We start from the raw sequence: 12550 nt of genomic DNA on the forward strand, positions 1-12550 counted from the left end.
CAATACGTCATCATTGGCATCTTCGCTTATGACAAGAATTGTGTCAAATGCGAAATTTGCGGTAGAAATTTTTGACGGGTCCGGACATTTTGGGATGTGGCAAGGCGAGGTTCTAGATGTCCTTTTTCAACAAGGGCTAGATCTGGCCATTGAAGAAAAGAAACCAGATGTTATTGGAGAAGAAGATTGGAGAATTATCAACCGTGTTGCTTGCGGTACCATTCGATCCTACCTTGCTAGAGAGCAGAAATATCCATACACAAAGGAAACTTCTGCAAGTAAATTATGGAAAGCACTGGAGGATAAATTTTTGAAGAAAAACAGTCAAAATAAATTGTACATGAAGAAGAGACTGTTTCACTTCACCTATGTTCCTGGTACCACGATGAATGAACATATCACCAGTTTCAATAAGTTGGTCACAGATTTGCAAAATATGGATACAACTTATGATGATGGAGATTTTAGGATTACCTCTTGAAGCGTAAACACAACAAATCTAGGTCGTTCTCCAGTTCCTTAGTTGAAAACACACTAGCAGATTTCCACAGTCTTCTACTGTGTTACCCAAACAATAACCGAAAATAGAGAATTTTGGGTGGGCAAAATTCTAGTAGAAACCGCAGTCAGAATCATGTAAAAAACGTCCAGCCCTTATATCCATATATATAGCTGCATTTTTTAGGTCAAAACCGTTTTCAAAACCTGTTAGGTTTCCTTTTCCCACTAAGGGAAGGTGTCCACGTTTTCTTTCCCACTAAGTAACAGTTTCCACTATTTTCTATTATTTAGGCACAGTAGGGACCACAGAATTTAATTAACAAGGCTTCCTATTATGATATTAATTTCGAAATTCTGAAACTAATTTCCATCATAATAAATTACGAATTATTCCACTAAAAATTCGTAATTGCACTCCTTAGTTCAATTTCGAAATTCTTCCATAAAACCTTATTTAACTCCCCATGTTAAGATTCAGATACTAATCAATCAAATTAAATTACTGACTATTTAATTTATTGATTACTTCCTTTAGACTTACACTTAACTTATTTCATGTGTCGGATACAAAATCCACCGGCCGGGTTTACACATGAAAACTTATAAGCTTTCATAAAGGAGTATCATCAATCTCAAAATTGAGACATGGATTCCATCAACTAATTATTACTTCGCCAATGTATATCATTGTTATCCAATTTACCAGGCTTATTGACTCGCGAAAGAATCTCGCCTTTTAATAAATCAAAACAACAAGTGACATACACAGCTAATAATAATTATATCAGGATTAAGAGTATAAGTACATTAAATGGACTAGAGAAATTATTTTATAAAGTCAGTATAAAATACTCATCTCTACTTGATCCGTTCAATACATACAAAATGTACTAGCACAAGAAGTTGGAATTAAACCATTCCCATAATCAAGATAAATTATATTTAATCTTGTGCTACAATCATTCCGATGATTTGTCCAATTCCATCATTAGATTGTGAACATTAACTTTTATGTCTTACAAGAACCGATGATTTAATCTTCCGTGTATAAGCTAAACTCTATACACTAAATCATCTACTATGTAAGCAATGGACGCACAAACCAACACATGATCTATTTAAAATGAAACTTTATTGAATTTAAACAAGTAAATAAATAATTGTTCATAAAGAATACTATAACAATACGCATGGCTTATAGTATATTCTAACAATCTCCCACTTAGACTAATAACCATGCGTCTACAATTTTGACACCCATTCCTTCTACATGCTTATCAAAAGTCTTCTGTGGTAAGCTCTTAGTAAACGGATCTGCCAAGTTGTTCTCTGACGCAATCTTGGTGACCACTACATCCCCTCTCTGCACTATATCACGAATTAAATGATATTTACGCTCAATGTGCTTTGCCCTCTTATGGCTTCGTGGCTCCTTTGAATTTGCAACCGCACCACTATTATCACAGTAAAGCGTAATTGGTGCTTGAATCGAAGGAACCACACCCAACTCTCTCAGGAAGTTACCGAGCCAAACTGCCTCTTTGGCTGCCTCAGAGGCTGCCACATATTCGGCTTCCATGGTGGAATCAGCAACACAAGTTTGCTTGATACTCCTCCAACTTATGGCTCCACCTCCAAGAGTAAACACATTACCTGAGGTAGACTTTCTAGAATCTCTGTCTGATTGGAAATCCGAATCAGTATACCCAATAGGTACCAGGTCATCCGATTGGTAGATCAGCATGTAATCCCTAGTCCTTTTCAGGTACTTGATTATATGTTTAACCGCCGTCCAATGCTCTTTCCCAGGATTAGACTGAAATCTGCTAACAACGCCAACGGCAAAGCAGATATCAGGCCTAGTGCATAACATAGCATACATGAGGCTCCCCACAGCTGATGCATAAGGGACCGCCTTCATCTTTTCTATCTCTTCATCAGTCTTAGGAGACTGATCTTTAGATAGAGAAATTCCATGTCTGAAAGGAAGGAATCCTTTCTTGGAATCATGCATGCTAAACCTGGAGAGTATTGTATCAATATAAAGACCTTGGGACAAGCCTAATATCCTTTTCTTGCGATCTCGCAAGAGTTTGATCCCAAGGATATGAGCCGCTTCTCCCAAATCTTTCATATCAAAATGTGTGGACAACCACTGCTTAACTGAATTCAACATGCCCACATTATTTCCTATGAGCAGTATGTCATCTACATATAAGATCAAAAATGCCACTTTGTCCCCATCCCACTTTTTGTATACACAAGATTCGTTAAGACACTGATCAAAACCAAAAGTTTTAATCGCCTTATCAAAACAAGTGTTCCATGCCCTAGATGCCTGTTTTAGTCCATAAATGGACCTTTTAAGCTTACACAACATGTGCTCTTTGCCACTTTCCATAAAACCGTCTGGTTGCATCATATAGATGCACTCATCAAGACTTCCATTAAGGAAAGCTGTCTTGACATCCATTTGCCAAATCTCATAATCATAATGAGCAGCAATGGATAAGAGAATCCTTATAGACTTAAGCATGGCTACCGGCGAGAAGGTTTCCTCATAGTCAATCCCTTCTTTCTGAGTAAACCCTTTCGCTACAAGCCTTGCTTTAAAAGTTTGTACTTTTCCGTCTACACCTCTCTTTTTCTTATAGATCCATTTGCATCCAATGGGTTTAACCCCATCAGTTGGTTCTACAAGATCCCAAACCTGATTAGAGTACATAGACTCCATCTCTGATTTCATAGCAGCAACCCACTTATCGGCATCCTTATCATGTAGTGCTTGGTCGTAATTGACAGGTTCGGAGGTAGGCTCCTCAGGGATCCTATCATATGATTCTCCCAAGAGCGTGTAACGAACTGGCTGTCTTATTTCTCTCCCACTACGACTACGCACTACATCAGTTGCAACTACATCACGTTGATTTTGTGGTTGAACCACAACATCATCAGGAACCTGAGTCTCCATGCTATCCACAGGGATATCAACGACTTCTTCCTGTTGTGCAGTCTGCTCAACATGACTCCCACTACTTTGTGGTAGTATGACTGCGGGCACTTGTTCTTGTGGTACATTAAGTCTATTGACATTTCTCCCACTACTAAAGTGCAATGGTATGTCAAAATCGACTTCCGGGGTTTGGATATGGTCGTTTTGATTTTCAGATGACTGAGTTTCCATTCCTTTGCTGAGTTCCTGTAAAACGAGTTTACTTCTAGGAACATGGTTCATCAAATAGTCCTCTTCTAGAAACTTGGCATTTGTGCTAACAATTACCTTTTTCTCTTTAGGACAATAGAATAAACCACCTTTCGTCCCTTTTGGATAACCTATAAACACGCATACATCCGTTCTTGCCTCCAATTTATCCGTTTTCCCCTTTAGCACATGTGCCGGACAACCCCAAACTCGAATATGCCGCAGACTAGGCTTGCGCCCAGTCCACAATTCTGTAGGGGTCAAGGGTACTGACTTTGAAGGAACTAAGTTCAGAACATAATTCGCCGTTTCTAAGGCATGTCCCCAAAAAGACGAAGGCAAATCGGAATAACTCATCATTGATCTAACCATTTCCATAAGAGTCCTATTTCTTCTTTCAGCTACACCATTTTGTTGTGGAGTTCCAGGTGCAGATAATTGAGATGTAATTCCACATTCTGATAAATAACCAATAAAGTCTGTAGAGAGGTACTCCCCACCACGATCAGATCGTAGTGTCTTGATATGTTTATTATGTCGCTTTTCAGTCTCAGTCTTGAATTCTTTGAACTTTTCAAAACATTCAGACTTTCGACGCAACAAATAAATATATCCATATTTTGAGTAATCATCTGTGAAAGTCACAAAATACTCAAAACCACCTCTTGCTTGGACATTCATTGGACCACACAAATCAGAATGAATTAATTCTAATTTATCACTTGCCCGATTTCCTTTTGAGGGGAAATTTCGTTTTGTCATTTTCCCTTCTAAACAAGATTCACAAGTTGGTAGTGCCTCCACTTTCAATGAACTTAAAGGTCCATCCTTGACCAACCTGGAAATTCTGTTCAGATTTATATGACCCAAACGCAAGTGCCATAAATATGTTTCACTCAATTCAGAAGAACGTTTTCTCTTGCTTGGTAAATCAACATTATTCAGTTCTTTAGGTGGTAACGGTTTAGGAATAGAGTCAACAACAAAAAGACCATTAATCAATGTAGCCGAAGAGAGATAACGCTTATTATGAGTAATAACACATTTATCAACGTCATGACAATTAAAATCATAACCATCTCTCATAGCGCTAGAAACCGAAATTAAATTCCTTCTAACGGAAGGTACATATAATGTGTCTTTTAAAGCTAAAACTCTACCACTACCAAACGAAATACTAATATTTCCTAATGCTAAAGCTGGGGCTGCTGAACCGTCTGCTTGATAAACATTGATTTCTCCTTTACTTAGCCGCCGCGTTACCTGAAACCCCTGCAAATAAGTGCAGATATGATTAGTGGCTCCCGAATCTACACACCATGACATGGTAGAAACAGCCGCTAAAAATGTTTCAACGACAAGTAGATGTAAATCACCTGGTTTATTTTTCAGCTTGGCCAGATAAGTTGGACACTGCTTCTTATGATGCCCGGGCTGCTTGCAGTGATAACACTTGCCCTTAGCCTTTTTCACACCAGCAGTCGCGCCACCAACAGAGGGTTTTTGAGCCTTTTTCTTTTTCTGCCCGCCTCTCGGCTTAGAAGAAGAACCTGCCTCAAAATTCAATGCCACGGGAGGAGCTTGGGACTTGATAATAGTCTCTGCCGACTGCAGCTCATTCAACAATTTCGCAAGGGACAAATCCATTTTGTTCATGTTATAATTCAGGCGAAATTGCTGAAAACTGTCAGGCAAAGTCTGCAGGATCATTTCAACCTGCGTGTCCTTATCAATGTTAGCTCCAAGGACCTCCAGTTCATTCAGAAGACTCATCATCTTCAGAACATGGTCCCTGACCGATGAACCTTCAACCATTTTGGTATTCAGAAGGGCTTTCATGGCAGTCTGCTTAGCCGCACGATTCTGATCTCCGAACATTTCTTTGAGATTTTCCAGAATGTCATAAGCAGACTCCATCGACTGATGCTGATGTTGCAGAACATTCGACATGGATGCCAAAATGTAACACCGCGCCATCTCATCAGCCTTAATCCATTTCTGGTAAGCCTTCTGTTCATCATCTGTGGCATCATCTCCAGGTTTTTCTGGACACACCTCATCGAGCACAAATTTGTACTCTTCAGCAATTAGAACAATATCCAAATTTCGTTTCCAATCAACATAATTTGGACCCTCAAGTTTGTTTTGGGTAAGAATGGCAGTAAGGGGATTAAAAGCAGTCATTGTTAATCTGGGAGACATTAAATATTTAAATAGATCAAATCAGTTTGTATTATGAACATTAAAATTCAAAACACATTATATATATACAATCTATGCACCTTGAACAACAAATTTCGATGGGAAAGAAGCTATTCTTGCAATATACATATATAATGACAGATTTTCACTCCATAAACTTAAACATGTCATACTCAGATGGAGAGTAAACTGTTAATTTAAGCCAAGTGAATATCAACATTCAACATATATTAGTCCCATTGAACCAACATGCATACTCAGATGGAGAGTAAATATAAATAATCAATGACTAGTATAACATAGTGATTATTCATAATATTTTTATCCGATATGGAAGAAGACCTACGTCAACGTGTAAAAACATTATATCACTGATTTTTTAAGCCCGGGGACCAAGGGAATTGATCCCCACAATTTCTGGAATTAAAAACAACTAAAAAAAATTTCAGAATTTTAGAAAAACAGCAAAAACACCATCTAAACGACCCCGAACGCCCCAAAAACGATTTCAATCATGCATAAAATCCATGAGTATTGCTCACTGGGCCGTTTCGCATGGACCTGCCAAGTTTCAGGTCAATCGGAGTCCGTCAACTTTTTGACCTCCGATTTTCTGCCCTAATTCAGCAAAACGTGTTTTTCCGTTTTACATGATAAAATTCAATTTTCAGATTATTCTAACTCAACATCACCAATATTAAAAGGATACATCAAGTTTTCAGAATAATCAACACAACCCATAACAGATAATCACACCAAAAAAAACAGTGCAGGTTTTCAGAAAAACAAACTTTGCATGTAATTCAAAACTTGCATATAGAACATGATATTAATCCTTATGGTTTATCCTAATTATTTAATTAGACGTGAGTAAGCTCTGATACCAATTGATGGAATATATACCACAGCGGAAGCAATAACAGAATCTTATTCACATGTAATCTAAACAACTAGCACGTATGGAGATTTTAGGATTACCTCTTGAAGCGTAAACACAACAAATCTAGGTCGTTCTCCAGTTCCTCAGTTGAAAACACACTAGCAGATTTCCACAGTCTTCTACTGTGTTACCCAAACAATAACCGAAAAAAGAGAATTTTGGGTGGGCAAAATTCTAGTAGAAACCGCAGTCAGAATCATGTAAAAACGTCCAGCCCTTATATCCATATATATAGCTGCGTTTTTAGGTCAAAACCGTTTTCAAAACCTGTTAGGTTTCCTTCTCCCACTAAGAGACGGTTTCCACGTTTTCTTTCCCACTAAGTAACAGTTTCCACTATTTTCTATTATTTAGGCACAGTAGGGACCACAAAATTTAATTAACAAGGCTTCCTATTATGATATTAATTTCGAAATTCTGAAACTAATTTCCATCATAATAAATTACGAATTATTCCACTAAAAATTCGTAATTGCACTCCTTAGTTCAATTTCGAAATTCTTCCATAAAACCTTATTTAACTCCTCATGTTAAGATTCAGATACTAATCAATCAAATTAAATTACTGACTATTTAATTTATTGATTACTTCCTTTAGACTTACACTTAACTTATTTCATGTGTTGGATACAAAATCCACCGGCCGGGTTTACACATGAAAACTTATAAGCTTTCATAAAGGAGTATCATCAATCTCAAAATTGAGACATGGATTCCATCAACTAATTATTACTTCGCCAATGTATATCATTGTTATCCAATTTACCAGGCTTATTGACTCGCGAAAGAATCTCGCCTTTTAATAAATCAAAACAACAAGTGACATACACAGCTAATAATAATTATATCAGGATTAAGAGTATAAGTACATTAAATGGACTAGAGAAATTATTTTATAAAGTCAGTATAAAATACTCATCTCTACTTGATCCGTTCAATACATACAAAATGTACTAGCACAAGAAGTTGGAATTAAACCATTCCCATAATCAAGATAAATTATATTTAATCTTGTGCTACAATCATTCCGATGATTTGTCCAATTCCATCATTAGATTGTGAACATTAACTTTTATGTCTTACAAGAACCGATGATTTAATCTTCCGTGTATAAGCTAAACTCTATACACTAAATCATCTACTATGTAAGCAATGGACGCACAAACCAACACATGATCTATTTAAAATGAAACTTTATTGAATTTAAACAAGTAAATAAATAATTGTTCATAAAGAATACTATAACAATACGCATGGCTTATAGTATATTCTAACAATCTCCCACTTAGACTAATAACCATGCGTCCAAATTAAGTCGAGCCAAAAATGGCACGTGAATTGAATCTAGCTATAGGTTATATTTAGATTGGGTGTGAGTAACGTTTTAATTTGTTTGAGAAATTTATACTCACGTAATCCATCCTATTATTTGAATAACAGCAAAAATTTATGATACTATACTCATCATATATATTTAAGAAAGACCTAATTAAGTTGGATGAGGTCATATTATTCAGTTTCCCAATTTATATTTTAGCATTGAATAATTTATATTTTAAATTTACAATTTATAAATATCAATAACAGAATAAATGATGCATATAATTAACGTACTAATGATCTGTCTGCGCGTTTGATATGTTCAATTTTCTATGAAAATTAGAAAGATCAACATTCTTCATTTGGGTTATAAAAGTGGACTTGCGAATATCGATAATGAAAAAAAAAAAAAAAGAGAAGAGGATAATGTAAATTAAAACCTTGTAAGTATGCAAGTTTTGGAAGCTCTCGAATAAAATATATGTTAAAAATGCATCAGAATTTACAAAAAATAATAAAAGCAATATTTGGAAAGTTTGTTATAAATTAAAATTGGATACAAAAATCAGAAAATAGATCATGTTTTGATCATCCAATTGGTTTACCTCTCTATTAATTTGAAACAAATATTACTATTATTAAGTACGTTTTTTTATTTTTATTTTTTGTTTTTTTTTTATCTAAAAGGACATGTACGGAAAAAGAAGCATTACCCTGTTAGATGCCTATGAATATGTTTTGTTCTATGATCCCTCCCTTTGTCTTTAATGTTTTTGTACAAAACTTATAACAAAGGGGCTAAATTCACTAGACTTGTCCTTTTTACTATGTGCAATGTGTGTATATTATTAGCATTAATAATATTATCTTTAATTTGAATAAGAAGAAAGGTAAATGCATATAAGTATTCTCATTTTTATTATAAATTTAGTAAAGTTTAATTTGGTACAAATTATTAATTTTCATCTTTTTTTTCTTTGGTTAAAAAAATATGAGGAATGAGGTATGGACAAGATAGAAACATGCTCAATATGATGTTATTTCTCTTTATTTTATTTTTGTTCAACGTCCTAAAACGTGGTGAGAGTCCAAGAAATTAAGAATGAAGAGAATGAAATGAAATAAATGACCAACAAGGGTTGTGGTAGAGTGATACTCCTTCATCTTTAATCAGATGTCTCGGGTTTTAACTCTGGGTATGATATTGCCTTTATTAATGAGTGTTTTATCCTCAAATGTGGAACTAACGCGAATCTGAATTAGTTGAATCCGTTGCGAGTACCAATCAGCGGGTGGAAAACCAAAAGAATGAAATAATGAGAGAAAATCCATGAAAAGATCTTTCTTTCAGTTCCGTAGGCTTCATACAAAACAATTAGTCACTCTTTTTTTTTTTCTTTCCTTTTTTGTTGCAAGAAGCGTGTCTATCTCACCTCAAGCCTTCCTCTCCATTGCTTGCTCTAAAATAGTATATAAAATTTAAATTCAATTTCTTTTGCCTTCTGTGTATATTGGTATTTATCTTTTTCAACATTTAAACTTACCTTTACTTCAAAGTTCTAAGCACACATCTTTTCATTCTCATTTGACCAGCAGATACACTTCTTTGAATAAATATTTCACAATTCTGTAGTATAACTTACTGGGTTTGTTATTGTTGTTATTTGTCTGTAGTATAACTTATGAATTAATCGGCTAGCTTTAACATTTTATTTTTAATTTTTATTTTTGAGAGAAGTGACGTCCTTTTTTTTTTTTGTGTGTGTTGTTAATTAGTTCGTCAATTAGATAAGTCTTTCTCGTTAAACAAATCGAGGGAACCAACAAGGGTTTTGGTGGAGTGGTAAGTACTCCTTCATCCTTAACCAGATCGGTCTCGAGTTCGAACCCCTGAGTTTAGAGTCGCCTTTGTAGGGAGCGCTTTACCCCCAATGTGGGACTTCCCGGCGCGAATCCGGATTTAGTCGGACCCCAATGTGGGTACCGAACACCGAGTGAGAAACAAAAAAACCAAATCGAGGGACGATGAACTATAAAAATCATTTGAGGGCAATATATATCTTGTTGAATTTTGATAAAAGTGGGAATGAGAATTCTTAGAATGGGGAACAAAGAATAGTTAAGGAAAGTTGAACCCTAACTTTGTTTTGTTAAAGATTAGTTTATTACATAGGAAGTTTTCTTACGATAAAAAAGAAACCAAGGTGTACATTCGCGAGAATTAAATTGCGTAAATATTTTTACTGTAAAAGGGAGAGTAAATTTAGATTAGATAGTGAAAAAATTTCACAGTAGATACATCAGTTTAGTAAGAGGTATACTCCTTCCATTCCAATTTATTTGCAGTTTGATTGGGCATAAAGTTTAAGAATTTCTTTTTTATAATTTGTGATCTAAACAAGCTATAAATATTTGTGTGGCAATAAATTATTTTAGGATAAGAAAGCCTAAAAGTATATTATTTGTAAATATTCAAAAGTAACTAAAAATAAAAGTATCACATAAATTGAGAGGGACTATTAAATTGCTCATTTTGCCCCTATCATAAAAGTTATATTTATTCATATATTTAGTTTGACAAAATTTTGTGATTAATAAGGACAACTATGAAATCAAATATGCCCTATGTTTATTATTATTTATTCAATATTTTATTTTTCGTTTATATGTCAACCATTTGATTGGGAAAGCGCACTAAACTATGATTCTCCCTAAAACTCACGAAAGAATATATATAAAAAATGTGGGATTTTTGTACAAAACAAAACTAATTCCTCCCAAAATGATGTTGTAAGAGAGAATGCTTCATGCTGTCTTAAGCATAGACTTGCAGACTTGTACATGGAGCTCAAGAAAAACCCTAATTTTCACTTCTATAGTATAAGTTTTTTATACCACTAGGTTAAATTACAACAAGAGCAAATAATTATGTTGCAGTCTCGAATTATAAGTTATAGTCGGTTATATGAATTTTCACTTATTATAATTTTCATTAAATTAAATTAAATTCAGACCAACATTAATACATTATGCAGAATTAAAATAAAAATAAAGAATACTTGTAGTTCTCGATTTTTCTAGCTACCAGCAGAAAGTTTCTAATACCAATATATATATCAGGTAAATTACTCTACGATATTTAATTTGAATCAGCTGAGTGTTGTTTGTTTAATTAAAAAAAGAAACTAATTAGAAGATGTAAATTAAAAAGAAAAAGGGGTATATTAGTAAAGTTGAAACCAAGTAACACGCTTTGCAATTTTTGGTGAAATTTTGGTCTGCAATAAACCAAAACCACAACACCACGTCTGGTTTATATCTGGAAAAAAGCCATTTCAATGTCATTTTCTTGGCCAGCTATTTCTTCACTTTAATTTTAAGTGATAGTTAAAACATAGGGTAGGCATATACAAAGAAAGAATGGCATATAAATATTAGGGTTTTTTTTCTGAGTATTACTAGTGTTGTAATTCCAAGACTATAACAAAGTCTTAATTATTGGAATTTGTGAGAGCTTTCCGAAAGGTTTTGAAGTCGCCGGAAAATAGCAATATTTTCCATTGAAGCCAATCAGGTCTGTTTATGTTGGTATTTTACATAGCATAAAAAAGAGGAATATTTAGTAAGAAAAAATAATGAAAAATTCCTTTATATAGTTTCACTTTAATTCTTCCATGCATTATATTTTGCAGTGTGTGAAAAATGTTTTTCTCTCAGTTCATTATGGCAAATTAATTTGAGTTACGTATGGAAATGATTCAAGCTTTAGATCTGCAAACTTAGCTCAAAGAATAATTGTTTTTTGTTACTTGAAAGATATTCATTTTTCATTCTTTGAATTCTATCATTTTTATCGATCAAGAGCTTAATTTCTCCATACCATTTTGCTTATTTCTTGTCCTTGAGACATGCATATCTTGTGTACCTATGTTGACACAAGATTGTTCTTGTATGCATCTTTTCTTGTATAAGGAGTTTCATCTGGAGAAAAAGAATGAAAAAACATTTTATATATACTCCAATTACATTTGGAGCTTCTCCAAGAAATATATATATATATATATATTTCAACACTAATGGCTGATATTTCTTACTACTACATCCAACATGGAGGTAATTGGTATGTGCAGTGGGATGGGGTGGAAAGGCGTGGGATAGGGTTGGGTGGGTGGGTGTGGGGGTGTGAGGTGGGTTGTCTTAACACGATGAGCAGTTTCTGGCCCAGCCACGCTCAGAGTCTTTTGCTGACTTTGTAACTGGGCGATAACAACTTGTTGTGCTTGCAACATCTCAAAAATCACTTGTGGACTCACTTCTCTTTCTCCTTGAGCCTGTGTCCTTTGAGCGTCAGGTTGATCCCCTCCGCGTACACTTCATTCGACATC

This window comes from Nicotiana sylvestris, chromosome 6 (assembly GCF_000393655.2).
Source record: "Nicotiana sylvestris chromosome 6, ASM39365v2, whole genome shotgun sequence".
Lineage (NCBI taxonomy): Eukaryota > Viridiplantae > Streptophyta > Magnoliopsida > Solanales > Solanaceae > Nicotiana > Nicotiana sylvestris.